This window comes from Leptonychotes weddellii, chromosome 2 (assembly GCF_054177405.1).
Source record: "Leptonychotes weddellii isolate Sample4059 chromosome 2, ASM5417740v2, whole genome shotgun sequence".
Lineage (NCBI taxonomy): Eukaryota > Metazoa > Chordata > Mammalia > Carnivora > Phocidae > Leptonychotes > Leptonychotes weddellii.
In genome coordinates this window covers 56,242,757-56,269,267 of record NC_138370.1, presented here as the reverse complement: position 1 = coordinate 56,269,267, position 26,511 = coordinate 56,242,757, and the positions used below count along the sequence as shown (strand labels likewise).

General features: G+C 34.4%; 1 protein-coding gene across 1 annotated transcript in view; it reads right to left on the bottom strand.

Moving 5' to 3' along the window:
- Positions 1-26,511, bottom strand: part of FSTL5 (follistatin like 5) — a 637,910-nt gene that overhangs the window by 5,173 nt on the left and 606,226 nt on the right. The gene's annotated exons all lie outside the window — the stretch shown is intronic.

Here is a 26,511-nt window from a genome sequence, read left to right as displayed (position 1 = left end):
TTTTTTTTTTAAAGATTTTATTTATTTATTTGAGACAGAGAGAATGAGAGACAGAGAGCATGAGAGGGAGGAGGGTCAGAGGGAGAAGCAGACTCCCTGCCGAGCAGGGAGCCCGATGCGGGACTCGATCCCAGGACTCCAGGATCATGACCTGAGCCGAAGGCAGTCGCTTAACCAACTGAGCCACCCAGGCGCCCCTAAGACCTTGTTTTTCTAACTGGATTATAAGTATTTTGTTTTTCCAATTGGAAGGTAAGAGATGCCTAACAGAAAAGAAACTTAAATTATAACCTCCTCGCCATATAATTAATATATAAACTCACACATAGAATGTGCTGTTGAAATGACATCTTGCATTGTGTTACGGCTGACAGAGGGTTTTCATGGACGCAAAGCATAAATCTGACACGAGCCATCATTTACTAGTTTATGAATTCCTTTATAGTTAGTTGTTCTCTATTATCCCAGACTGACCCTTGTAAGAAAAGATTGAATGCTGTTCCTACACAAGTATCAGAGGATTTAGTTTTTATCTGAACTTCACATAAATAGCTCAGGAAAACATACCTGTTCATAAACAGTGGTCACATTCATATTCGGGGGATGGGAGGCCCAGAGAAATAAAATTGACACATTTAGTAAAGATTTACAACCAGAGCAAGGACAGTTTCTGAATAGACCTAATGCTTAGATGTGTTTGAGAGATGATACTACTTTGAAGTTTTCTGTTTTCAAAACGTAGGTTGGAAAAGCTAAAATGAGCCACAGGATGCCTCCTACCTGTCTTTTATAAGTATATTACAGAAATTCTATATTAAAGATTTTAACATTACTTCCCCTACTTTCAGTTTTAGAAATTTTTTCTTTAAAAGGTAGAATGTGTTTCTGAATACTAAATTTTCTGTTTTCCTCCTTCTCTGGTATCCTATTGTTCGGATCTGTAGGCTGTTTGATTCTTCTAGGCGAAATTGAAACATAAATGCATAATTTCATCATAGGATATTCGAGATATCTAATTGCTTGACAGAATTAATACAGTATTAAAGGTATACCACTTCTAGTGGCCAGGACATACAGAAAAAAAAAAGTATTTATTAAGAATTCTGTGCACACCATATATACTGCAGACCATATTTCAAAAACCAAAGTCCTCCACCTCTTTTTGAAGAGCTTAAGAGCTTAGGAGAAAAAAAAAAAAAACCAAAAACCTGACAACTATGCTTTCAGATGGCATTTTAAAAGATTGGTTGCTCTTCTTAACTTGGTTTTGGAAAAACACATGAAAATCTGAAAATAGGAACCTCTTATATCTTACCCATTTTTTCTGATTTGGGTGTGTTTTATGCAGGAGTTGACAAATGGAGCAGGGATGACATCGTGGAAATGGAGATAGTAATTAGAAGAATGGGAAATAATTTGTGAGCGCAGAGGTAGAAATACAAAAGGAAGGTAAAACAAGGCAAGAACAAAATCTGTGAATCAAAAAATACACTACCAAAATGTCCATCGCATACCTGCAAGACAGAAATGATGGGTGAAAAAAAAAAAATTCAATAAGGAACTAGGTCTGTCATGAGTTGGGTTCTAGACACCATGTGACCAGATTCAGTATTATTCACAAGCTGCTATGTTCAGTACACTTTGTACAACCTTATGAAGGAAATAGAGAGGAAATGCATGGCTCCTATCCTTAATGTAATTATAGTCAAGCAGTGGGGTGCTTATAATTGGATACCCTGACTTTCAAAAAGTGTTTAGGGAGCCTCCTCAAAGATGAGAGAAGGGATGGGTGTAGCTATGTCCCTGTTTCAGCTACTAATTTACATTTCGGTTATGCTAGGCTTTCATGTGAAGAGAGAGTTTATATTAGTCTGGATCCCAGAAGGAAAGGAATAAATTCCAATTAGAGTAAGTCAAAGAGGGTGCAATAAAGACTGTTTACAGTGAAACAGAAATTGGTCACAAGGGATAGTGCAGTAATATGGGGAGAGTATCAACAAGGCTGTTGTCACTGCTCTATCTGGGTAGGAGGGAGTTATGTGGAGGGTGTGTCTTGTGATGTTCTGTCACCTATGATCTAAAGAAACAGCTGGTCACCTACAAAACAGCAGACATAGGGGAGAGGGGGGAATTGAGGGTGGGAAGGTGGGGGGGATTATACACTCTGGTCTCATGCTCCTTCTTCGTGCAATCTCCCGTCAGGCTTTTCACCGGCCTAACCAACCAGAAGCCATATTAGCCAGCCTTCTGGGATAGAAAGCAGGGAGAGAAGGGTGGAGTGTATACCTGGGGCTAGAAATGCCAGACAGCATCCACAGATTTCCTTGGCCAAAGAGTCTTGAAAAACTGAATTCTAGTGAATATACAGAGCTACATGGAGTGAGGGTTGTGACATTTTTGTTAGTTCCTAATTGGGATCATTTGACAATTGATAAAGAAAAATTGTGTAACTTTCCAAGCTGGGAGAAGGCATTCTTGATTTTTTTCCCCCTGAAATAAATGCCTCTTTTGATAGCATTTTCTTACTTCTGGTAAAGTTTTAGAAACTGTCTCTTACCTTTACTTACTGATAAAATATTTTTAATAATTGCTATGTACTAAATGTTTGTGCCCCCCCCCACCAAATTCATGTGTTGAAGTTCTAATCCCCATTATGATGGTGTTTGGAGGTGGGGCCTTTGGGAAGAAATTAGGTTATGAAGGTGAGCCTTCATGGATTAGATTAGTGCCCTTAAAAGAAGAGACATAAGAGATATGATCTCTCTCTCTCTCTCTCTCTGCCATGTGAGGACAGAGCAAGATGATGTCAGTCTGCAAACTAGAAGGAGGGCTCTCTCTAGAACCTAAACATGTTGACATCCTGATCTCTGACTTCCTAGCTTCCGGAAGTATGATAAATACATTTCTGTTGTTTAAGCCATCCTGTCTGTGATATTTTGTTAAAGCACCCCGAACTGACTAAAACATCATTGGTACTAGAAGTGAGGTGCTGCTACAACAAATTTCTAAAAGTGTGGATGAGGCTTTGGAACTGGGTAAGGCACAGAGGCTTGAGGCGTTTTGAGGTGCATGCTAGAAAAATCCATTATTGCTGGGTTAGGACCAATAAAGGCCATCCTGGTGAGAGCTCAGAAATGAAAGAGGAGAGCTGGAGAGGAAGCCTTTATCTTCTTAGAGAATACATAAATAATCATGAACAGAATGTAGAAATATGGCTGGTAAAGGCCATTCTGATGAGATCTCAGATAGCAATGGGGGATGTATTATTAGAAACTGGAGGAAAGACCTTTCCTTACTATAAAGCAACAGAGAATTTAGTTAAACTGTGTTAGTGTTCTACTGTTTTGTGGAAAGTAGAACTTGAGAATGATGAAATTGGATATTCAGCTGAGAAGATTTATAAGGAAAGTGTTAAAGAAATGATTTGGTTCTTCCTGATCATTTATGGTAAAATGGAAGCAGAAAGAAATAGATTGAAGGAGGAATTGTTAAACAAAAGGACCCAGAACATAAAGATTTGGAAAAATCTTGGCCTGTCTATAATACAAAAGAAAAAAAAAAAATGGGAACGCATGTTCAGAAAAGAGCATTAACATTGTGGAAGACCAGCCGTGTGATAAGGATATTAGCATGTTGTGAACCACAGAACTAATCAGCTACCCAGCAGGGAGATTGCCAGTTTGAACTGAAGGAGATGGAGACAGGCTGAAATGAAGGAAGGTTGTTGGACTTCTTGAATTTTATAGGATAAGACTACACAGCTCTTTATCTGTGAACGTGCATTATTCTTCAAGATAAAGGAAAAATGACTCCAAAGGTGATTCAGGATCATTAGGGTGACTGTCTCAGTTTGAAAAGGGCTGGGACATCACCCAGAACCTTGGAAATGAAACCCTCACTGTGCAGAGCTGCGGGGGCAGGACCACCACTTCAGTGGGGCCAGAAGTCAGAACTCTAAGTCAGTGAGGATTATTCTCAAGCCTTAACGTCTCATGGAGTTTGCTTTGCTAGATCTTAGACTTGTTTGGGACTCATCACCACTTCCTCCTCTCTTATTTCTCCCTTTTGAAATAGAATGTGTATCCTCTGCCTGACCCACCATTTTATTTTGGAAGCACATAACATATTTGATTTCATACGTTCACAGCTAGAGAGGAATTTTGCCTCAGTGTGAATCAAACCTGAGTCTTTCCCATATCTAATTTAGATGACATTTAGGTAAGACTTTGGACTTTAAACTTTAGAATTGATGCTGGAACAAGTTAAGACCTTTGGGACTACTGGGATAAAATGAATGCTTTTTTCATGTAAGAAAGATATGAATTTTGAGGGACCAGGGGTGGAATCCTATGACTGAATTGTGTCTCCCCCACACCTCAAATTCTTATGTTGAAGGCCTAATTCCCAATGTGATGTTATTTGGAGGTGGAAATTTGGGAAGGAAATTAGGTCATGAGGGTAGAGCCCTTCTGAATGGGAATGGTGCCCTTGAAAGAAGAGACGCGAAGATACGAACTCTCTCTTTCTCTCTCTCTCTGCCACGGGAGGACACAGCTTAAGGCAGCTATCAGGCGTAAACCAGGAAAAGGGCTCTCACCAGAACCCAAACATGTTGGTACCCTGTTCTCTGACTTCCCAACCTCTAGAACTGTGAGAAACCTCTGTTGTTTAAACCACCCAGTCCATGGTCTTTTGTTAATAAGACTGTTGAATCACAGACCTGTACCTCTGAAACAAATAATACATTATATGTTAAAAAAAAAAAAAAAGAAGAAGACAGTAGGAAGAGAGAAATGAAGGGGGGGAAATCGGAGGGGGAGACCAACCATGAGAGACTATGGACTCTGAGAAACAAACTGAGGGTTCTAGAGGGCAGGGGGGTGGGGGGATGGGTTAGCCTGGTGATGGGTATTAAAGAGGGCACGTACTGAATGGAGCACTGGGTGTTACACGCAAACAATGAATCATGAAACACTACATCAAAAACTAATGACGTAATGTATGGTGATTAACATAACATAATAAAGAAATTAGCAAAACTAAGTTAGAAATCATGTGGTAAAAGTTATGCACATGATTAATACCAGTGGTTATTTTATTATTTTCCCATTACTTTTACATTTTCTTCAGGTAAGAGCAAAGCTGCGTAATTGTTACTTAACAGACTAGGGGTTTGCAATATACCTTTAGAAATTTATCCGGATTTGGTAATTTTCTTTTACTTTTATTAATCTGTGTGTGTTCTCAGGTATGCAAGAGTAAGGGAAAGGGAAGGATTTTATTTTGTTTGCATTTTTCACTCATACAAATGACAATATGGTATATATCTCATATTGTGTCTTTTTTTCTTTCAACACTACATTTTAAAGATATTATTCATGTTGCTTTGTGCATATTTACTATACTGCTTTATAGCCATTCATTGGAAATCTATAGTATGATCTGCCATATTTTACTTAATCACCTCCTTAATATGTGTACTCATGTGGCTTCATTAAGCTGGTGGGTTTGTTGGTGGCTGAGTTCAGCAAGGAAGCCTGGGATGGGTGAGCCTTTCTCTCTCCATGTGGTTTTCTCTCCTCAAGGACGCTCACAAGACTTCCTTCAAAGGTGACTGCAACGTTCTAATAGGGAATGCTCTTGTCAAGTCTCTGCTTGACTCATGTTTGCTTATGTTCCATGGACATAAAGAAATCACATGCCCATGGTCAGAGTGCAAGGGGACTACCCAAAGCATTGGTACTGGGAGACAGGATTCATTGGAGATCATTATTATAACAATCTATCACATAAGGTAATGGTTCAATTGTTTTTATTATTATTATTCTTAAGATAGGTTAACTAGTAGCACCTATTTTATTGGAGAGTACATCACTCCCCACTGACTTGGAATGTCACTTGGTATTTAGTCTATGCCCAAATTTTTTTTTTTTTTTTAAAGATTTTATTTAATTATTTGACAGAGAGAGACACAGCGAGAGAGGGAACACAAGCAGGGGTAGTGGGAGAGGGAGAAGCAGGCTTCCGGCTGAGCAGGGAGCACGAGGCGGGGCTCCATCCCAGGACCCTGGAAACAATGACCTGAGCCGAAGGCAGCCGCTTAAGGACTGAGCCACCAAGGCGCCCCTATGCCCGAATGTTCTATTTCTTTCATCAGTCTTTTTCTTTCCTCACAGATACATTTTGCACTATTTTATTCATTGAGCCTGTATAATATGTATAAATATCCAGGAGAATGAGAATTTTTTTCTCAAAATTTATTGGCTATTGTTTTGTGTGTGTAGTGTTCTGTAAACTTTTCAGTTTATCAAGTTAGAACACAATTAGTACTTTTATCTCACATTTTAGAATCAGCTTATCTAGGGGCGCCTGGGTGGCTCAGTTGGTTAAGCGACTGCCTTCGGCTCAGGTCATGATCCTGGAGTCTCTGGATCGAGTCCCCCATCGGGCTCCCTGCTCGGCGAGGAGCCTGCTTCTCCCTCTAACCCTCCCCCCTCTCATGTACTCTCTCTCTCTCTCATTCTCACTCTCTCAAATAAATAAATAAATCTTTAAAAAAAAAAAAAGAATCAGCTTATCTAATTTTAAAATATTGATACATTTGAGGGGGCTTATTATATTTATATATTAAATAAGTTTTAATATTTTAAAAATAATATGATATATATGTGTACTTATTTGATTCATTTTTAACTGCTTTACCAAGAAAAATTAATTTCTTCTTGGGTATATTCATAGATATTTTACCTTTTACTTGCTAATATTAATGGATTATTTTTTCCATTATATCTTCTGATTGTTTTTTGTTAGCATGTTTAAAGTTATTAATTTCTGAATATTGCTTTTGTGTCCTTTAACATTTTGAATTATTTTATTTTCCTGATAGGTTTTTAGCCGATATTCTAGTGTTATTTATATTCAATCATATCATTTTTAGAGATGTATAATTCACCTCCCCTTTGCAATTTCTAACCCACTTTTCTTCATATTTATTATTGCAGTGGCTAGTATGTCCCTCTTATTTTTAAAATACACATTTCAAAACTGGCTTGATCTAGTGGTGTTTCAACAATAGATAAAAATATTGGTGGAATAAAATAAAAATCTCAGAAGCTGACTCATGTGATATGTGAAAGTTAAAAATATAATGAAGATAGTTTTTCAAATTTGTAGAGAAGATATAAGCTATATAATATTTTGAGGTAGTCAGCTATCTCATAAGAAAAATGTATGTATAACTCATTTTTTACACAAAATAATATGTAGAGAGATGAAAGGGTTGAAATTATGATAATATAATAATATTAAAAGATCAGTATTAAACAACAGTATTATAACAGCATTAAAAGCATCAAATATTTAAATATTGAAGATGATACCTTTTTAAGCAAGATCCCACATTCTAGAAGTCTAGAAGTGAAGCTTGATAAAGGTGATTACATTTTTAAAATGAACGAACAATGGTTAATGCATTCTATAAAATGAGCAAAATATAACAGAAAAAGTCAATATTCTGACTGTATAATGAATTACTAAAATCAGAAAAAGGAAAATATTAAAAAGAAAAAATAAGCAGATAGCTATTCCTCTCATGAGGGGAGGATTAATGGCCTTTTACATCAAAACATTCAAAACTTCATAAACAATTAGGTGAATTAAGTTAAAACCAAAAAGAACATGATATCTGTTTTTACCACTCTGTTGGTAACAACAATAAAGTGTGTTTAAATCCAACACTGGTAAAGATGTGATCAAATTTGTTCTCTCACATACTATTGGTGGAAGCATAATTATTTTAGGCTTTTTGGAGAGTAATTTGATATTACCTCTTAAAATATGACTCTACTTTAATAAAGCAATGACACCTCTCAGCATCTCCTCTTAATAAATGCTCATAAATGACCACAAAGTAGCATGCTCAAGGATATTCACTGCAGCACTAGTTGCAATAAGGAAATTCAGAAATAATTTAAATGTCAAACAGTAGAGGAATGCTTAAATACACTATGAAGCATCCACCAAATGAAATCTCATACTGCAGCTATAAAAATGATAGGTTATTAGTAATGACATAGTGGTATCTCCAAAACAGTTAATTTTTAAAGAAGTACATACCAGATTTAAAAGAATACTATATATTTGCATGCATTTATATGCAATTGCTAGAAGAAATGGACTGGAAGGTTATTCAACAATATGTCTAGTCTTCTAAAAAGAAAAGTGCTGGGTGCTTATAAAAGGAGACTTGTACTTACTACTATATTAAATTTCTTTATGGTTTCAATACAGCATATATGCATCAAAATATATACAGAAAACATGCAGCCCCATTATTTTTCAACTAAATAAAATTAGAGCAGTGAGACATCATGTTCATTTCACAAATTAGGAATATATAATGTTAAAGTGTTCAATGAAATTGCCACTAATATTGTTATTAACAGTGTAACTTGCATGTAGAAAATAATTAATAATTAGAATCAAGGATCTTTCACATATTTCTACACTTTTTAGCAATAATTCACTTTCCAATTGACTATCCTGAGAGAACAATAATAATGAATATATCTTTATGTATAAATATATTCACAATGTTATTATGTATAATAGGAAAGATATGTAAACAACCCAAAAGCCCGTACATAAGTGAATATGTAAATGGTGATGCAGACACTTAATGAAATAGAATACACATGTTCAAGATATAAAACACTAATTTAGGATTAATATCTATTCAGTAAAAGTTATATGAAAAGAGCACAATATTATATGAATGCTACGATTAAACCATTAAAATAAAATAAACAAAGCCCATGAATACACTGACGATAACATGCCCAAGTTTAGAAACTGAATTAAACTCATTTTTTTAAGTTTGCAATCTTTGTTCAATGAGCATAGTCTATTTTTGCAATAAGAAATAGATTATATATTTCTATATATTAATAGAAATAAAACAATATGTATGAAGTCTGGATAAAAAGTTCAGGTAGTCCTCATGATAATTGCTCATTATTTCATTCTTGAATATGCATTTACTAAGTTTCTAAACAAAGTACAGACCACAAACTCACCATTATATATAGTTAATTAATCCTCAACAAAAGAGGCAAGAATATCCAATGGGAAAAAGAGAGTTTCTTCAACAAATGGTGTTGGGAAGACTGGACAGCTACATGCAAAAGAATGAAACGGACCACTTTCTTACACCATACACAGAAATAAACACAAAATGCACTAAGGACCTAAATGTGAGCCCTGAAACTATAGAAATCCTAGAAGAGAGCACAGGCAGTAATTTCTCTGACATAGGCCATAGCAATATCTTTCTAGATATGTCTATTGAGGCAAGAGAAACAAAAGCAAAAATAAACTTTTGTGACTGTGTCAAATAGAAAGCTTCTGTACGGCAAAAGCAACAACCAACAAAACTAAAAGACAACCTACTGAATGGGACAAGATGTTTGCAAATGACATATCTGGTAAAAGATTAGTATCCAAAACATATAAAGAACTTATACAACTCAAGAGCAAAAAACCAAATAATCCAATTAAAAATGGGCAGAAGACATGAACAGACATCTCTCCAAAGAAGACATCCAGATAGCCAACAGACACATGAAAAGATGCTCAACATCACTTGTCATCATCAAGGAAATGCAAATCAAAACTACAATGAGATATCAACTCACACCTGTCAGAATGGCTAAAATCTCAAGAAACAACAAGTGTTGGTGAGGATATGGAGAAAAAGGAACCCTCTTACACTGTTGATAGGAATGCAAACTGGGGCAGTCACTGTGGAAGATAGTATGGAGGTTCCTCACAAAGCTAAAAATAGAACTACACTACAGTTCAGTAATTGCCCTACCAGGAATTTACCCAAAGAATACATAAAACATGAATTTGAAGGGGATATATGCACTCCTGTGTTTATTGAAGTATTATGTACAATAACCAAACTATGGAAGCAACACAAGTGTCCATCAATAGATGAGTGGATAAAGAAGATGTGGTATATATACAATGGAATATGATTCAGACATAAAAAAGAATGAAATCTTGCCATTTGCAACAACATGAATAGATCTAGAGAGTATAAGGCTATACAAAGTCAGTCAGAGAAAGACAAATACAATTTCACTTATATGTGGAATTTAAGAAACAAAACAAATGAACAAAGAAAAAAAAGAGAGAGACAAACCAAAAAATGGACTCTTAACTACAGAGAACAAACAGATGGTTACCAGAGGGGATGTGGGTGGGGGATGGGTGAAATAGGTGATGAGGATTAAGAGTACACTAATCTTGGTGAGTGCTGAGTAATACATGGAACTGTTGGATTACTCTATTGTACACTTGAAACTGATATAACACTGTATGTCAACTACACTAGAATTAAAATAATAATAGACTGTGCTTCATGCTTCGCTAAAAATTCATCTATGTCAAGACTTATCTGCAAAGAAATACAGACATACTGAAACAAATTCTGAAAATACCAGAGTATGCTTTGATGTTAAATTAAATGAAAAACATGTTCAAATGCAAAGAATACCTGTACTGAATCACACAAGGAGATAATGGAACAATAAATTCATAGTATAAATAATGACATAGTAGCTGAATATCAGAAGATCAATGGGAGATGTTATGATCTATAATAATAACAAAGAATTTGCATGGTAGAATGAAACTAAAAGTTTGTTTGAAGAAAATGCTTGTAGCTGTGATCTTAACAGAAGATAAAGCAGAAAACAATTGAATGGAAAAATTGGAAACAGGAAAGCATTCTCCTCTCAAGACATCATTCCACAATGTTAATCAGGGGTTATTTTTTATATTTCTCTAAACTATTCTGTCTTTGAAAATCTACTTTGAAATTCAACCTGGCATAACTATATGTTTTTTACAACTTCTATATTCAAAACTGTACCTTTGATAATCATCTTTACTTACATTTCAATAATACCAGAAGGTTTTTCATTTTTAAATCTATTATATGTAATTTGGTGACCGAACATCAGAATTTTAAAACTGAATGTGATTTTATTGCAAATCTCTGAAAAGACATATTTATTTCAGAGATTGAACCAAGCATACATACTAGAGGAGTGAGGACAAACAGGTCTGAAGTAGTTGAATTTGTATAACTCCTTCATCAATTCTGCTTGAAAATTCAATCTTATTAACTTTAGCAGCCTTTCTCTGATGACTTCTTTTAATTGGCACAATGATGCTACAGAGAAACATGTAGTGAAGTTTTATGAGGAAGAAAGTAGAAATAGAAAAACCACAGTGTGCCTGATACTTATGTTGTAAGTCTGCCCCAAAACTATAATTTTGTTGGTTTTATTTCCATGTGTACAATGGTGATTATGCTAGTTACTTCCCAGAATACTAAAAGAATAAATTAGTTGTAAGAATATCAGTGTTTTAAGTCATGAAATTCCTACGCAGGAGGCAATGTACATATAACTAGAATGTTGCTGCCTTTTAGAAAAATTAACTAATGCCAATTAATTTAGAGTTCAATAATGATGTATATTTTTTCTGATTTTACTACATTGTATTTCAATTTATTATAATTTTGATTTTCTCTTACTTTTCAATCAATCATAGGATTTTCAAAAGTAACTTTTTCATATCTCTATATAACCATCAGTCAATTAAAAGTAGGTAAAAACACAAAGGAGCTAATCCTGAAAGGAGCTGGGTATAGCTAACATTTCTGATGACAGCCTGACAGAAAGGGAAGTGAAACACACACAACACAATATTTCAACAAAAACAAAAAATTTAGGACATTTTGGGCAAAATGATCAATGTATTTTAGAAGCATTTCAAATGAAAATTATTGTTTTAAACAATAGCCTGAATTATCACTAATAATCTGTATTACTGATAATATAATTATTTGGCTCTTAGACTGACTCCTCCCTTGAAGAATCTACATAGCTGAGATTTACCTTATAGCACTTAAAATATCAGGAACTGAGCAATACATTTGGAGACAGTGTCACATTGTGTTTGTTGTTTTCTGAATGTATTCCTAGTATCTATGGATTATTTAATTTCTTTTGTTTTGAGCGGTAGATTTAGTAAGATTTGTTTCTGTGAAGAAAAGATTGGGAGCTCTGTTTGGCTCTATTCCTAGCATCTTTTTCTCCTTGTGTTGGGTTTGTGTATACTGCACACTCCCCCTTTTATGTTAGATTCTTGGACTGAGCCTAATCTGATATTTTCTTCTTAACAGTCAATATCTCCTTTAGAGAGCCTAATCTGATATTTTCTTCTTAACAGTCAATATCTCCTTTAGAGACTTCTGATGATGTAGAATCAAATCCCCCTTATGCCATCCAATACACCATTTTAGGTACAAAATCAAAATCATAATTTGTACTTCCCAGGAGTATTAATAATTAACAAATGTAAATGACAATCAAAATATTGAATCAATGTGACAACAGCTCTAAACGCTTCAACATCATAAAAAGTACTATTGTTAATTCTTTCTATAGAATTTCCTGGTTTTTGAGCTTGATGAGAAGTAGGTTTTCTTGCTGTTTTCACAAAACTAACACAATTTATTTTTGTATGAAAAACAAGAAGAAATCTTGAGAAGTCAACAAATTTGAGGAAGTTTTTAAAAATTTAAAGACCTACTAATTATTGCAGAATATATGATCTAGTTTACTGACTCTGAAATGTATCAGAAGTGGATTATTTTCTTGCATTTTTTTACAGTATCTTATCTGAAATTTTTTATTTCAAAGAAAAATCTCAAAATGATAACCAAACATTGCACTTTAAGAACTAAAAAAGAAAGAGCAAACTAAATCTAAAACCAACAGAAGGAAGTAATAACAATGAGAGGTGGAGATATAGAGAATATGAAAACAACATTCTATTGTTCAATAAAATAATATTTAACAATAAAAAAGTTGATTCTTTGAAAAGTATAAAAAGTGACAAATATTTTAGTAAACTGACAAAAAGAAAAGAATCAGAATCTAAATCAGTAATGAAAGTGGGATGTTACTACTGACATTACAGGACTAAAAATGATTAAAAGAGAATACTATGAACAATTATAGGTCAACAAATTAGATAACATAGATAAAGTAGATAACATGGATAAATTCCCAAAAAAACACAAGCCTCTAAAACTCACCCGGGTACCCTGGTCAAATATGAAAGGAAGAAAGAGAAAAGAAAAAAGAAAGAAAGAAAGGAAGGAAGGAAGGAAGGAAGGAAGGAAGAAAGAAAGGAAGGAAGGAAGGAAGAAAGAAAGAAAGGAAGGAAGGAAGAAAGAAAGAAGAAAGAAAGAAAAGAAGAAAGAAAGAAAGAAAGAAAGAGAAAGAAAGAAAGAAAAAGAAAAAAGAAAGAAAGAAAGAGGGAGGAAGGGAGGAAAGAAGGAAGGGAGAAAGGGAAATGGAGGGAGGGAGGGGAGGGAGAAGAAGGGAAGGAGGGAGGGAGGGGAGGAAGAAAATTACAAACCAATATCTCTTTAAGTATAGATGGAAAAATCCTCAATGAAATACTACCACACCAAATCCAGAAGCATAGTAAAAGGACTATACCCCATGAGCAGGTGAGATTAATCTCAAGAATGAAAGTGTAGTTCATTATGAAAAACTCATTCAATATAATTATCTACATTAATGGAATAAAGGAGGTCATGGTCATCAAAATTGATACAGAAAAAAAAAATTTCATAAAATCCAACACTCTTTCATGATAAAAACACTTAGAAAATTAGGAAGAGAAAGGAATCTTTTTAATTTGATAAAGGACATTTATGAAAAACCAGCAGCTAACATCATACTCATTGTCAACAAAAACCTTCTCTAAGATCAGGGACAAAACAAGGATGTCTACTTTTTTTTTTTTTTTAATTTTTTTTTTTTAAGATTTTATTTATTTATTTGACAGAGAGAGACACAGTGAGAGAGGGAACACAGCAGGGGGAAAGGGAGAGGGAGAAGCAGGCTTCCCACCTAGCAGGGAGCCCAATGTGGGGCTCGATCCCAGGACTCTGGGATCACGACCTGAGCTGAAGGCAGACGCTTTAACGACTGAGCCACCCAGGTGCCCCGGATGTCTACTTTTTTTAAGATTTATTTTATTAGAAAGAGAGAGAGGGCTGGGAGGGGTAGAGGGAGAGAATCTTCAAGCAGACTCCCCACTGAACGTAGAGCCCAATATGGGGCTCAATCTCACTACCCATGAGATCATGACCTGAGCCAAAACCGAGAGCCAGAGGCTTAACTAAAGAGCCACCCAGGGGCCCCAAGGATGCCTACTTTTATCACTTCTATTCAACATTATACAGGAATTTCTAGCCAGAACAATTAGGCATTCTTTAAAAAAAAAGAAAGGCATTCAGATTGAAAAAGAAGTAAAACTATCTTAATTCAAAGATGACTTGATATTATACATAAAAAAATCCTAAAGAATACACACATGTACACACACACACACACACACACACTATTAATACTAATAAAAAAAAATTCAGCAAAGTTGCAGGATACAAGATCAAAATTCAAACCTCTGTTGTATTCTATATGCTAGCAATAAACAATCTGAAAATGGAATTATTTTTTTCATTTACAATTATATAAAAATAATAAAATGCCTAAGAATAAGAGTTTCAACATTGAAAGACTTTCGCATTGAAAACCACAAAGCATTACTCAAAGATATTAAAGAACGTTAAATAAATGGAAAGTCATTTTTTGTACAGAGCATGAAATACATCATATTGCTAAAATGGCAGTACTCCTCAAAGTGATCCAGAGATTCAATGCAATCCCTAGCAAAATCCCAATAGCCTTATTTTTTTTTTTTGCAGGAATGGAAGAGGCAAACCTAATATTCATGTGAGATTGCAAGGTTTCCAAAATAGGCGATCAACCTTGTAAAAGAAGAACTAATATGCCAGACTCACATTCCCTGATTTCAAAACTTACTAAAAATCTACTTTATATACTACTATGTGGTTTCATCATAAGGATAAAGTTATAAACCAATAGAAGGGTATTGTGAGTCAAGAACTAAGGCAATACATCTATGGCTAATTTATTTTTGTCAAGGATACTAAGATTATTCAATTGGTAGGATAGTCTCTTCAACAAATGGTGCTGTGACAAATTAATATCCACATGCAAAAGAATGAAGTTGGTTCCCTTTTTCATGTCATATATAAGAGGTAACTAAAAATGGAATAAAGATATAAGTAAGATATATAACCATAAAACTCTTAGAAGGGAACTTAGGTATAAATCTTCATGATCTCAGATTTGGTGATGGATTCTTGGATATGACCCCAAAAGTACAAATAACAAGGGGAAAAAAGATAATTTGGACTTTATCAATATTAAAAATTTTGTGGGGGCACCTGGGTGGCTCAGATGGTTAAGCGTCTGCCTTCGGCTCAGGTCATGATCCCAGGGTCCTGGGATCGAGCCCCGCATCAGGCTCCCTGTTCAGCGGGGGGCCTGCTTCTCCCCTTCCCTCTGCTTCTCTCCCTCCTCATATTCTCTCTCTCTCTGTATCTCTGTATCTCGATTAATAAATAACAAAAAAAACTTAAAAAAAATAAAATAAATAAAAATTTTGTGTATCACACACCACCAACAAGATACCATTAAAAAGTGAAAAGACCTCCCACAGTATGAGAGAAAATTTTTGCAAATCATATATCTGATGTTGTCTAGTATCCAGAATAAATAAAATACTCTGAGAATTTAAGAGCAAGAAAGACAAACAACCCAATTAAAAAATGGACAAAAGATTTAAACAGAAATTTCTCCAACGAAGGTATACAAATGACCAACAAGCACTGAAAAGATGTTCAACGCCATTAGTCATTAGGAATTGCAAATCAATCCACAATGAAATACCATTTAATACCCACTAGGATGGCTATCATCAAAGAGATGAATAATAGCAAGTGTTAATGAGGATGTGGAAAAATTGGAACTCAGGCATTCCTGGTGGGAATGTAAGATGGTGCAACACTAAAGAAAATATTTTGGCCGTTTCTCAAAAAGTTAAGCATGGAATTATCATAGGATCCAGGAATTCTAGTTCTAGATATATATCCCTCCAAAACTGTAGACAGGTATTCCAACAAAAACCTGTACAAAAGTATTCATAGCAGCACAATTCTCAATAACCAAAATGTAGCAATAACTCGTGTCCATGAACAAATAAATGGATAAACAAAAGTGGTATATTCATATAATGGAATATTCAGCCAAAACATGAATGAAGTACTGATACCTGCTACATGTGAATGAACCTGGAAAACATCAAGCTGTGCTAAATAAACAAGATACAAAATGTTCCATAGTATATGATATAATCAATATGAAATATATTCCATTTATAGGTAATATAAACAGGTAAATCCATACAAACAGAAAGCATATTAGTGGTTTTTAAGAGTTGAGGCAAGGGAAAATGGGAAGTGATCGCTTAGTAGTTACAGGTTCTCTTTTAGAGGTGATGAAAAATTTTTGGAATATTTTTAAACTAGAGGTGATGGTGGCACAACATTCTGAATATACTAATACTATGAAATGTACATTTTGAAATGTTTAATTTTGTGTTATGTGAATTTCACCTAAAATGTTAAAAAAAAAAAAAAACAATCTAAATCCAAATGTTAATTGATGGCTAAACTAAAACTAACAGCAAAACAGGAGTAGGAAGTGTTGCCTAAGTCTAACTCAGGACAACATTGATGATATGAAACAATGCTGTCCCTCCTTTGTGGCACATTTGAATCAAATAGCAGTTTTTTACATCCTTGGTCCCATCCTTATTTTCAGTTAATGGTTGGGGAAGAAGAAGCAAACAATAAAAACATAAACATCCTGTAGAAGACCATAATAGTCATTAAATATAGAAACAAAAGAAAACAATATCTATGTGATTTAGCTTATTCACCTGAAAGAAGTAAAAAAAAAAAATACATTTTTAACATTTGCATTTAGAGATTCTCTGAGTCCACCATGTTTCTAGAACCTTTGGCATAATTTTAGTATTTAGTTCAAAGGGGTCATTTACTTATCATGGGAATTTCAGTCAGGTACCTTGAATCTTTTCATCCCTTATATTTTATATAGGAAGAAAACCTAGATAGTTGTCTAAGATATATTAGTTAAAATCCTCAAAAAAGGAGAAAAACAATATGAAAGGGAGGGAAGCAACAAAAGCAAGAAAAAATTCAGAAAACAAATAAAATAGTACAAAAATAACACCACACCAAACAATCCCAGAAGAATAGTAACTGAACATTTTTTCTGCATGTGGAAAAAATATGATTGAAAAATAATATTGAAAATAATATTGAAAAATAATTCAGACCTATTATTTCCTTCCTTTGAATACTGATACTTGTTCTAATGTGGAACAATATTCCAGTTCAAGTTCCTGATGATTATATAGTGAAAAGGTGTGTTTTGGAGTCACGTGAATTTGAGTACTGTTCTTGTGTAATTTTGAATAAGTTACTTTATTTCAGCTTTGGTTCACTTTGTTATATACTTTAACAATGCAAACCAGTGAATATTAGAGAAAATACATGTACAAAATCTGATATATTGCAGACGCTTAGTAATTACAGCTATTATCATTAATGATAATTGTAAAATATCGAGAACATATATTAAAACTACAAATAATGCAAAAAATAAGTCACCAGTTTCTTTTCAAGAATTTAGATCATTGCCCTGAACAGGGAAGATAAGTACATTTAAGAGCTCTGAATTTTTTCCCCTCAGCAGGTTTCCTTGTCTGCTCTCTTTGGAGGTTCACTTAGCTACTTTGGCTTTAAAATAATTTCTCACCTTTTACCTACTCAAAAAGATACATGTTGCATTATGAGGGTTAACTATCTAGCATTTCAGAACAACAGCCGCTAATTTGCTTTGATGTTATTCTTTAATTTACAGCTACAATGAGTGGGTGAGTGATGGGTGGCCTGCACATTTCTTTATCCAGAGAACTTGGTGCTCTGATACTAAAAACACCATATGGAGAAATATTTCTGTTTAGCACATTCAAGCATATGAGCTTATGCTTACATTAAGACTGATTCTATATATATTTTTTATTGATGAGCTTTTAAATGCCAATCCATCAACATTAAAATATGGAATAACAAATGATTTTCCCTAAAGTACAATGATCTAGTGTAACACATAATTGTATCATTATTCTTCCAAGAGAAAATGTAAAAGGTTCATCTGAGAGATGGGTCATTGAATCCTGCTCTTTTCTTCTAATGACTATGAAAGTTTAAGGATATTTTCCAGTTGTCATGTCTAATTAGAATAAACAATTTGGTTTAGAGAATTGACAGAGCCAGTGACCTTTCATTTAACTCTTTTAATTTACTGGTGCAACTAACAATGTTTAAATTGTTATAATATATTTCACACAAGCTTTTTCTCTTTGTTCCTACTGAGGATTTTATTCCCTCATTATTTGGTCATTTTGTTTTATTTTTTATTATTTATTTATTTATTTTTTTTATTATTATGTTATGTTAATCACCATACATTACATCATTAGTTTTTGATGTAGTATTCCACGATTCATTGTTTGTGTGTAACACCCAGGGCTCCATGCAGAACATGTATTTTTTTTATTTTTTTTTAAGATTTTATTTATTTATTTGAGAGAGAAAGAGAGAACACTAGCAGGAGAAGGAGCAGATGGAGAAGCAGAGTCCCCGCTGAGCAGGGAGCCCAATGTGGGGCTCCATCCCAAGACCCTGGGATCATGACCTGAGCTGAAGGCAGACACTTAAGCGACAGAGCCACCCAGGCGCCCATGGTAATTTTATTTTAAATATGATTGAAATCATTTCTTGTTCTCTCACCATGTCATAGCTTTAGTTACACACAAAGTGTGGATTAATCAGCACATCTAAATTAATTTCTGCAAGTTTTAAAAAATATCCTGCATGAAATCATACCCAACATTGGTATCCTTTCTGGTCTGTGTAAATTGCCCATTTCCCAGAGGAATCCCATGCTAATTTTCAATACTCAGTACATTATACTAAAATCTGTGCATTGGACAGCATCTCTTTATATGTGGTCTATTTCAACAAACAGAACTATTGCCATTTTAAATTTCAACAATAGCCTAATTTTGAAGCAGCATATCTAGTAGATTTGTCGGTTTGTTTTAACTAGCAAATTTTGTTCAAAAATCCACAACTCTTAATGGTCATACAAAGTGAGCACTTTTCTCTCTCTCTTATAATCAAAACCATTCAGAAAGTAATGTATGCCTTATTTCCTACTAATTTTTAATAATGCCATCCTATACTCCAGCTAATTTATAGTTATTAATTTGTCTAATACATTTCATCATTTTTCAACTTTTTTTTTTTTTTTTTTTTTAAGTAGGCTCCACACCGGGTTTACGCAACACAGGGCTTGAACTCACGACCCTGAGATCAAGACCTGAGCTGAGATTAAGAGTTGGATGCCCAACCAACTGAGCCACCCAGGCATCCTCCCAACTTTCTGATCCCCTCTTCTCATGATGTCCCATTAGAAAGTGACCTGGGTACTAGAAATACAACACAGAATGTGGAACAGTCACTGTTCCTGAGGAGTATATAGTCTAGGATTAATAATGTGGGCCTGGACACTAGGCTTTCTAGCTTCAAATCCCACCATCGCATTATGACTATGTAGCCCTTAGTGATCTAGTTTTTTTCTCCTGTAAGATGAGACTAGCAATAACATCTATTTATAAGGGTTTTGTGAGGACTGAATTAATTTATGTAACACAAACAAAATGGTACCTTGCACATACTCCCATATATGTTTGTTCAGTGAATATTTAAACAGAGACACTAATGAATACACAAATTAATACAATGTATTAAGTTATATAATTAGACATTAAATTCCATTAGAAAATGAGAACTTTACACAAACTGATAGAGATTATGAATGCCTTACTAGAGGAAATAAAGTAAATGTTGAAAATGGTGGTCAAATGAAGGAGGGAGAAAACACATTTCAAATACAGGGAACAAAATAAGCAACATAGTCTAAAACAGCAAGTAGTAAGCTGCCTTGCTTCACACAACTGAAATGTGTAAAGCAGAGGTATCTATTTCATTCTGTTTCTAAGCTCCCTGAGAGGGAAATCTTGCGCTACCATATGTGTGTACTCTTAGTCTCTAACCCAGAGCTTTACACAAAAGACACTCATCATCTCATGCATTATTCCTGTGATAGCTCCCTAAACTTCTCTCAAACATGTTCTCAATCACATTTCAATCTACTTCAGGTAGTGCTTCCAGGATAACCTACAGTATACACATAATCCCTCAAAAGAAGAGTAGGCTGAAAAGCATTAGTTGCTGCTTATTACCAATACATTAAAGACACATTCCTGTTCTAGCACTAGACATATTTTTCACACTTTATGGCCTCTTAGCTCTTTATTCAGCCTGCTCTGTTCTTCTGTCTCAATCATATATATTTACCTATACATATGAAGAAAAATAATTTTTAACCATAACATATCTATTTTTGTATAGCATGCTTTAAATCTTGGAGTTTATTTTTTTTATTTTTTTAAATATTTTATTTATTTATTTGAGAGAGAGAAAAAGAGAGAGCACAAGCAGGGAGAGGGACAGAGGGAGAGGGAGAAGCAAACTCTCCATTGAGCAGGGAGCCCTACATGGGGCTCAATCCCAGGACTCTGGGATCATGACCTGAGCCAAAATCAAGAGTTAGATGCTTAACTGACTGAGCCACCCAGGCACCTCCAAATCTAGAAGTTTATAAAAATGAAGTGGGGAAAAGCAGGGAAAACAGCAGAAAACAAAAAACAAAATACTCTTAATGGAAAGAGATTTCCTGAATACCAATCAATTCTTGGGACCATGTCCTTGAGGATTCACTGTCCTGAAGGTCCTGGTCTTGGATTTGGACTTCTATATTAGCTACACACCTGTCCTCTTAGAGCATAATCTCCACAACCACACACTTTCCCAGTGAAAATCAGATTCCATCTAATCTTTGGTCAGAACCTGTAATCACACTCAGAGTAATATGTAACTGGCTGTTTGCCTCCAAACTCATCTCCTACTTCTGGAACTGTAGAGGTCTCTACGCTGCTCCTCAAACATGCTGTAGGATTTCTGTTCAGGAACTTTGTACTCAGTTGCCTCTACCTAAAATACTTGGCTTGATTGAGAGCACTTATTTTTTTTTTTTTCAGTATATAGTCTTTCCACAAACATACCCTGCTACAATTCTTATTGTCAATAAATTTACATTTTAATCTCTTCCTTGACCTTTTATGTATGTTAGTGGGGTAGAGTCAGTTGCTGAGATTCTGGTCATCCCTGGGTAGTTCTAAAAGTCTCTAAGCCTTGAAATTAGAGTCTAAACCCTGAATTCTGTGATCTAATCCAAGAACTACTTCGTAAGGTTCTGTTCAGCAGGCAGCTTTTTGGTTGGCATTATATGATTTCCACATGTCATTCTCTATTAATATCTACAAAGTCCTCGTTTAAAGGGTTATTGAGAACACTGTAAATGTTCTACATAAAATACCTAATAGACTGCCTGGCACAAAATAACGAAGAGGGTCTACTATTACTGCGATTGCTGCTCTAATAAGCTCAGTGCATGAGTTTCTGAACAGGAAAACTATTTTACCTCCTGAGCTAATGAGAATTTTATTAGGAGTCCAGAACCAATTTTCTTATTTAGATCGCCTGGGCTAATCCTGAAATTAGTTAGGTTTGGAATTATCCCACAGAAAGTAAAGCGAGGAATCCAAGGGGGTGAACATAAAAGTGTATAGGTACTCAAGTGTGGAGGTAGCAGCCCAGCTGAGGGAATCTGAGCATCTAGACTGCGCCTTAGGACTGCCTATACTCCCTTCCCTTGATTTCCCCTGGCTGACCATGTAACCAAAAAACAAAAAACAAAGAAGGGAAGTGATTTGAGCATTCCTTACAGGATGTCTAAATGCTACTCTTCAAAATGCCCTAGGGAATGTATTTTATTTTTCAAAAATAAATCAAACCGTAATGCAACACACTTCTTAGAAAAGGAGAGTGTGTTGGAAAGGACCTATGGTCTGAAAACACATTTACAGCAGATGACAATCCAATCACAGCTTCGCTTATCTATTTGGAAAGGCATTTATATTGCACTTATTACCTAGTCCCTGTTAAAGCTGTTTATGGAGGCCACAAGGAAGAAATAATTTTTATGCTCCTTTTAGTTTGCTATAAATTCAGAAACAATTTTCCTTGAACAGCTGATCTGTGAATTAATAATGAGGGACTATAAATTTTTTTCACTACAGTATGTCAAGTACTTCTTTGGGTTTAAAATTTGATGAGGCTCAAAACTCCATTTCTTTACATGAAACAGATTTCAAAGGCATATGGGGCAATCACCACTTCCCTCATATGGAAAGTTCTTTCCAAGATCATGTCTTGGCTAGTAAAAAATAAATAAATAAATAAACAGAGTTAAGGTTTGAATTCAGTATGAAATAAAATATTGTGTTAAGTACTTCCTGAAAATATTCCCCTGAAAAATGATGTAAAGAATAATTTCTAGTAAAATATATCATGATTTATCTCAGAAATGCTGTGTACCTTAAGAAACAATTAACTGAGTCTTTCCATAATGTGAATAATCCCCTTCATTGCTTTCATTGGCCTTATACGTTTGGATTTTTATATCTACTGTTTTTGAAGTAGCCATATTCTTTCTACTATATTTTTCATTCGCTATTAGCTTCAATTTCTTTTGAAGATTTATTTATTTTAGGGGGAGAGAAAGAGAGCAGGGGAAGTAGCAGAGGGAGAGGGAGAGAGAGAGAGAGACTCCTCAAGCAGACTCCCCACTAAGTGTGGAGCCCAACGCAGGGGTTGATCCCAGGACCCTGAGATCATGACCTGAACTGAAATCAAGAGTTGGACACTCAACTGACTGAGCAACCCAGATGCCCCACTATTAGCTTGAATTTACCAAGACTAAGATATCACTGAAATGGACTTCCTATCATTGGGATAATTGGACAAGGATAGGCCAAGATGAAAAGACACTCGTTTCCAAATATGATGCCTTAGTCCTGAGCACGGACACATCATCAGTTGAACCAAAGTCAACTTGAAGGTGACTTGAGGCAGTGGACAGGGCTTGATCTTTTCTAGTATTTTAAATGATTTATCATCAGATGGAGGGTGGAGAGGAGATAATGCTTATGGTGATGTTGAAAGATTGCCCAGATTATCCATGCAGTAAGAGTAATTCTTAAAGTAGTTTTAATATAATTATTTTGTTACTGGAAATATAGTGTTAATCAAAATATTTACTGATTTTTTACTGGGATATAAGGGATGGCAGTTAATGATACAATGTCCTGAAGGCAAATAGTTTATCCTGCATAAGTTTTTAATTTTTGAGGGGCGAGGAGAAAATTTCCTAAGTAGTATCTGTAGAAGTCTAACTTGCATTTTCATTTATTTAAAGAAAAGTTTATATCTCTTTCTTCTTCCTTATCTAAATTTAAAAAAATTATTGGTTTTCCTTTGTATTGTATTGTTTTCCCATTCTATCTCTTTTTTCATATATTATATATATGAAATCTTCTTTCTTGTTTCTGTCTCTAAGACTCAGTATGGTGATAAGATTTTGTAAATATCCAGTCTCTAAGTGTAGAGATTGGAATTTAAGTCAGAAAGTAGCAGAACATGACTTTGAATCTTTGCAGATACACACTCTGCAAATGAGCTTCAATTTTAAGAAATTTAAAAAGACAAAAAGATTGTATAATGTTGGAAGATTTTTTAGAAGCAGACACTAAAGCTAGAGAGAAACTATAGCTAGGAAGGAAAACCATTTTTATATCATAAAATGTTGTTACCTTGTTCAAGTTTTCCATAATTATGTATTAACTACATTAAAGTATGTCAAATACCAATCCAAATAATCTGGGGTGTGTGGAATGTCACAGGAATAAGTTGAGCCTAGCTAGGATTTATTTGTGGTTAAGAATGTACTTGACAATATGGTGAGCTCTGCTGTGCTATAGATATAATTGATTTTTGAATAATGATGTATTGTATTTTAATAGGTATTAATTGCCCAGGAAGTTCCTATTCCAAAGAATGTTTGCCTCCTTTGAGAGAATGATTAATACTTTGTAATTCTTATATAATATCACAAGGCATTAGAGAGAAGAACAGCAGAGAACCAGATGTTCTGGTCTGAGGCAATCTTAAGACCTTGGAGTTTGCTTTGGAACTGGAGGGACTTTAAGGATGATTTGGTTCAATCCTTTCATTTTACAGATGAAAATCTTGAAACCCAGTGAGATTAAAGGATATACCTGAAGTCACACAGCTCAATTACTGAAGAGCTTGGATTAGATCCTATGTTCTTAAATTCTATTTTATTCCCCTCTCAGGAGTGAGATGGTCATGAGTAGAGTTTAAAAGATAAAAAAGTCTATAGATATAGATAGAGATGATATAGATATAGATAGATATATGTGTGTATATATATATATACATATATACATATATATATATATTTAAATTAATGCATAGAGAATAAGAAAGATTCATTATTTAGGAGTGATTGAAAATTCTAAACCAACAAAAAGTGACAGAAAAAATACTTAAGGGAAAAATCTACCATCTTCTAGGTAGTATCTCAATCTATACTATTTGCATAATATTGTCTTGTGTAACTTATAAACATTTTTGTATCTACATATTCTTTACTATATGTGGATATTAAATTTACCAAATTCGATTAACATACATATATCGTAATTCTACCCAAATAATACTTAACAACCATTGTCAGTTAGGTACTGCAGTAAGTGAAACATTTAACAAATTCTATTAAACTCCAGAAGTTTAATCTCTAAAATGCAAAGATAAAATCCTCTGATATAAAATACAATATGGTAAATGCTACAGTAGCTGTAATCATAATGAGCTTTGAGAACACAGGAAATGGACAGAGTAATATAGACATAGCTACAGAATGGTACTGAAAACATCTGGGAAAAAAAATCCTTAAAACTAATAGACAGAATTTGATGTGAGTTTTAAACAAAAGACAGAAATTTGTAGGCAGGTATATGAAGGTAGGCATTTTTAGTACAGGAATTATTCCAAGTTTACTTCTACCACATGTCCCTTTCCCTTTCCAAGCTTGAGGGCACAAATCTTTCAATAGAAGAAGGTAATTTTTTATTTTACTTATCAAGAGGAGCAAAACAACCATACTTTCTCTGATCTCTAGCTATGAGTGACTTGAAAATAATTTTATATAAAATTTACCTAGTTACCTAATGGTCTCTAACCACACTTAAAATATTTGTCAACTGTCTCATTGAATTCAATGTAAAATGGTTTTTGAAAGGATTTACATTCTCTAGCAAAGATCATGTTAAATATAAATTATGTCAAAGATTCAGACAATAGATTTAAAAGTCTACATCTATTGTTGATTAAAATACAAATAATGTATTATCTACAAGAGAAAACCAAGCATCACTAATATGAAGGCATTGTAAATACACAAAATAGAGATTAGTTGGAAATTAGGAAACTCCTCAATTGGTTACTAAATGATCAATAGTAGAAGTTAACTTTAAAATTTTGCCCAGATCTCAATATGCTTCCTTAGAAAGATAGCCCCCTCATTTTTATTGTTACTTTTAATTTAACTTAATTCAACTAATTTTATTAAGCCCTTGCTGACTATTGATTTCTGTAGGATCCATGTCTCATGCTGTGTCAGCCATGAAAATAAGATCATCAGTTCTTCTCCTGTGGGGACCCTAATTGACTGAGGGTCTCAGCTGTTGTGCTTGGAAATCTATAGCTGTATTTGTGACCTGACCATGTTTTGTACAGGCTGCTCTGAGCCAATGCTTCAGGCCTGTACTGATAAGGAATCAGGCCCATTTCTACTAGATGGGAGGCTTCTCTGAATGGGGATTTTGGCTGTAGGACTTCCAACAGCACTGTTCAATCTTCCGCAGACTCTGGCAGTCTAGGATGTTTCACCCAGACTCACTTCCTTTCTTTTCATCCTTCTTCCCTCAGGATCAGACAGGTACAATAAATTTCTGCTTGGTGTCTGTTTTACAAAAGCCCCAGAAGAAGACAAGCGCATGTAGATGATATGTAAAAATAATGTCTAATTACAATAAGCCATATCACGAATGTGACAAAATTTCAATAGAAGTAATAAATTATTATTAAACCAGAAGTTCAGTCCTCATAGTATACAGTCAAAACTAGACTGTTCCTGGCAACTCTCAGAAAAGCTATTGAAACTGGTCAATGAATGCAACACTTTATGCTTCTACCATACAGAAACAATGGGACTTCCCCAGAGGAATCGAAACCGGTTTTTAAGTGTATTTTTTCTGATTATAAAAGTAAGCATGCTATTTTTAAATTTTTTT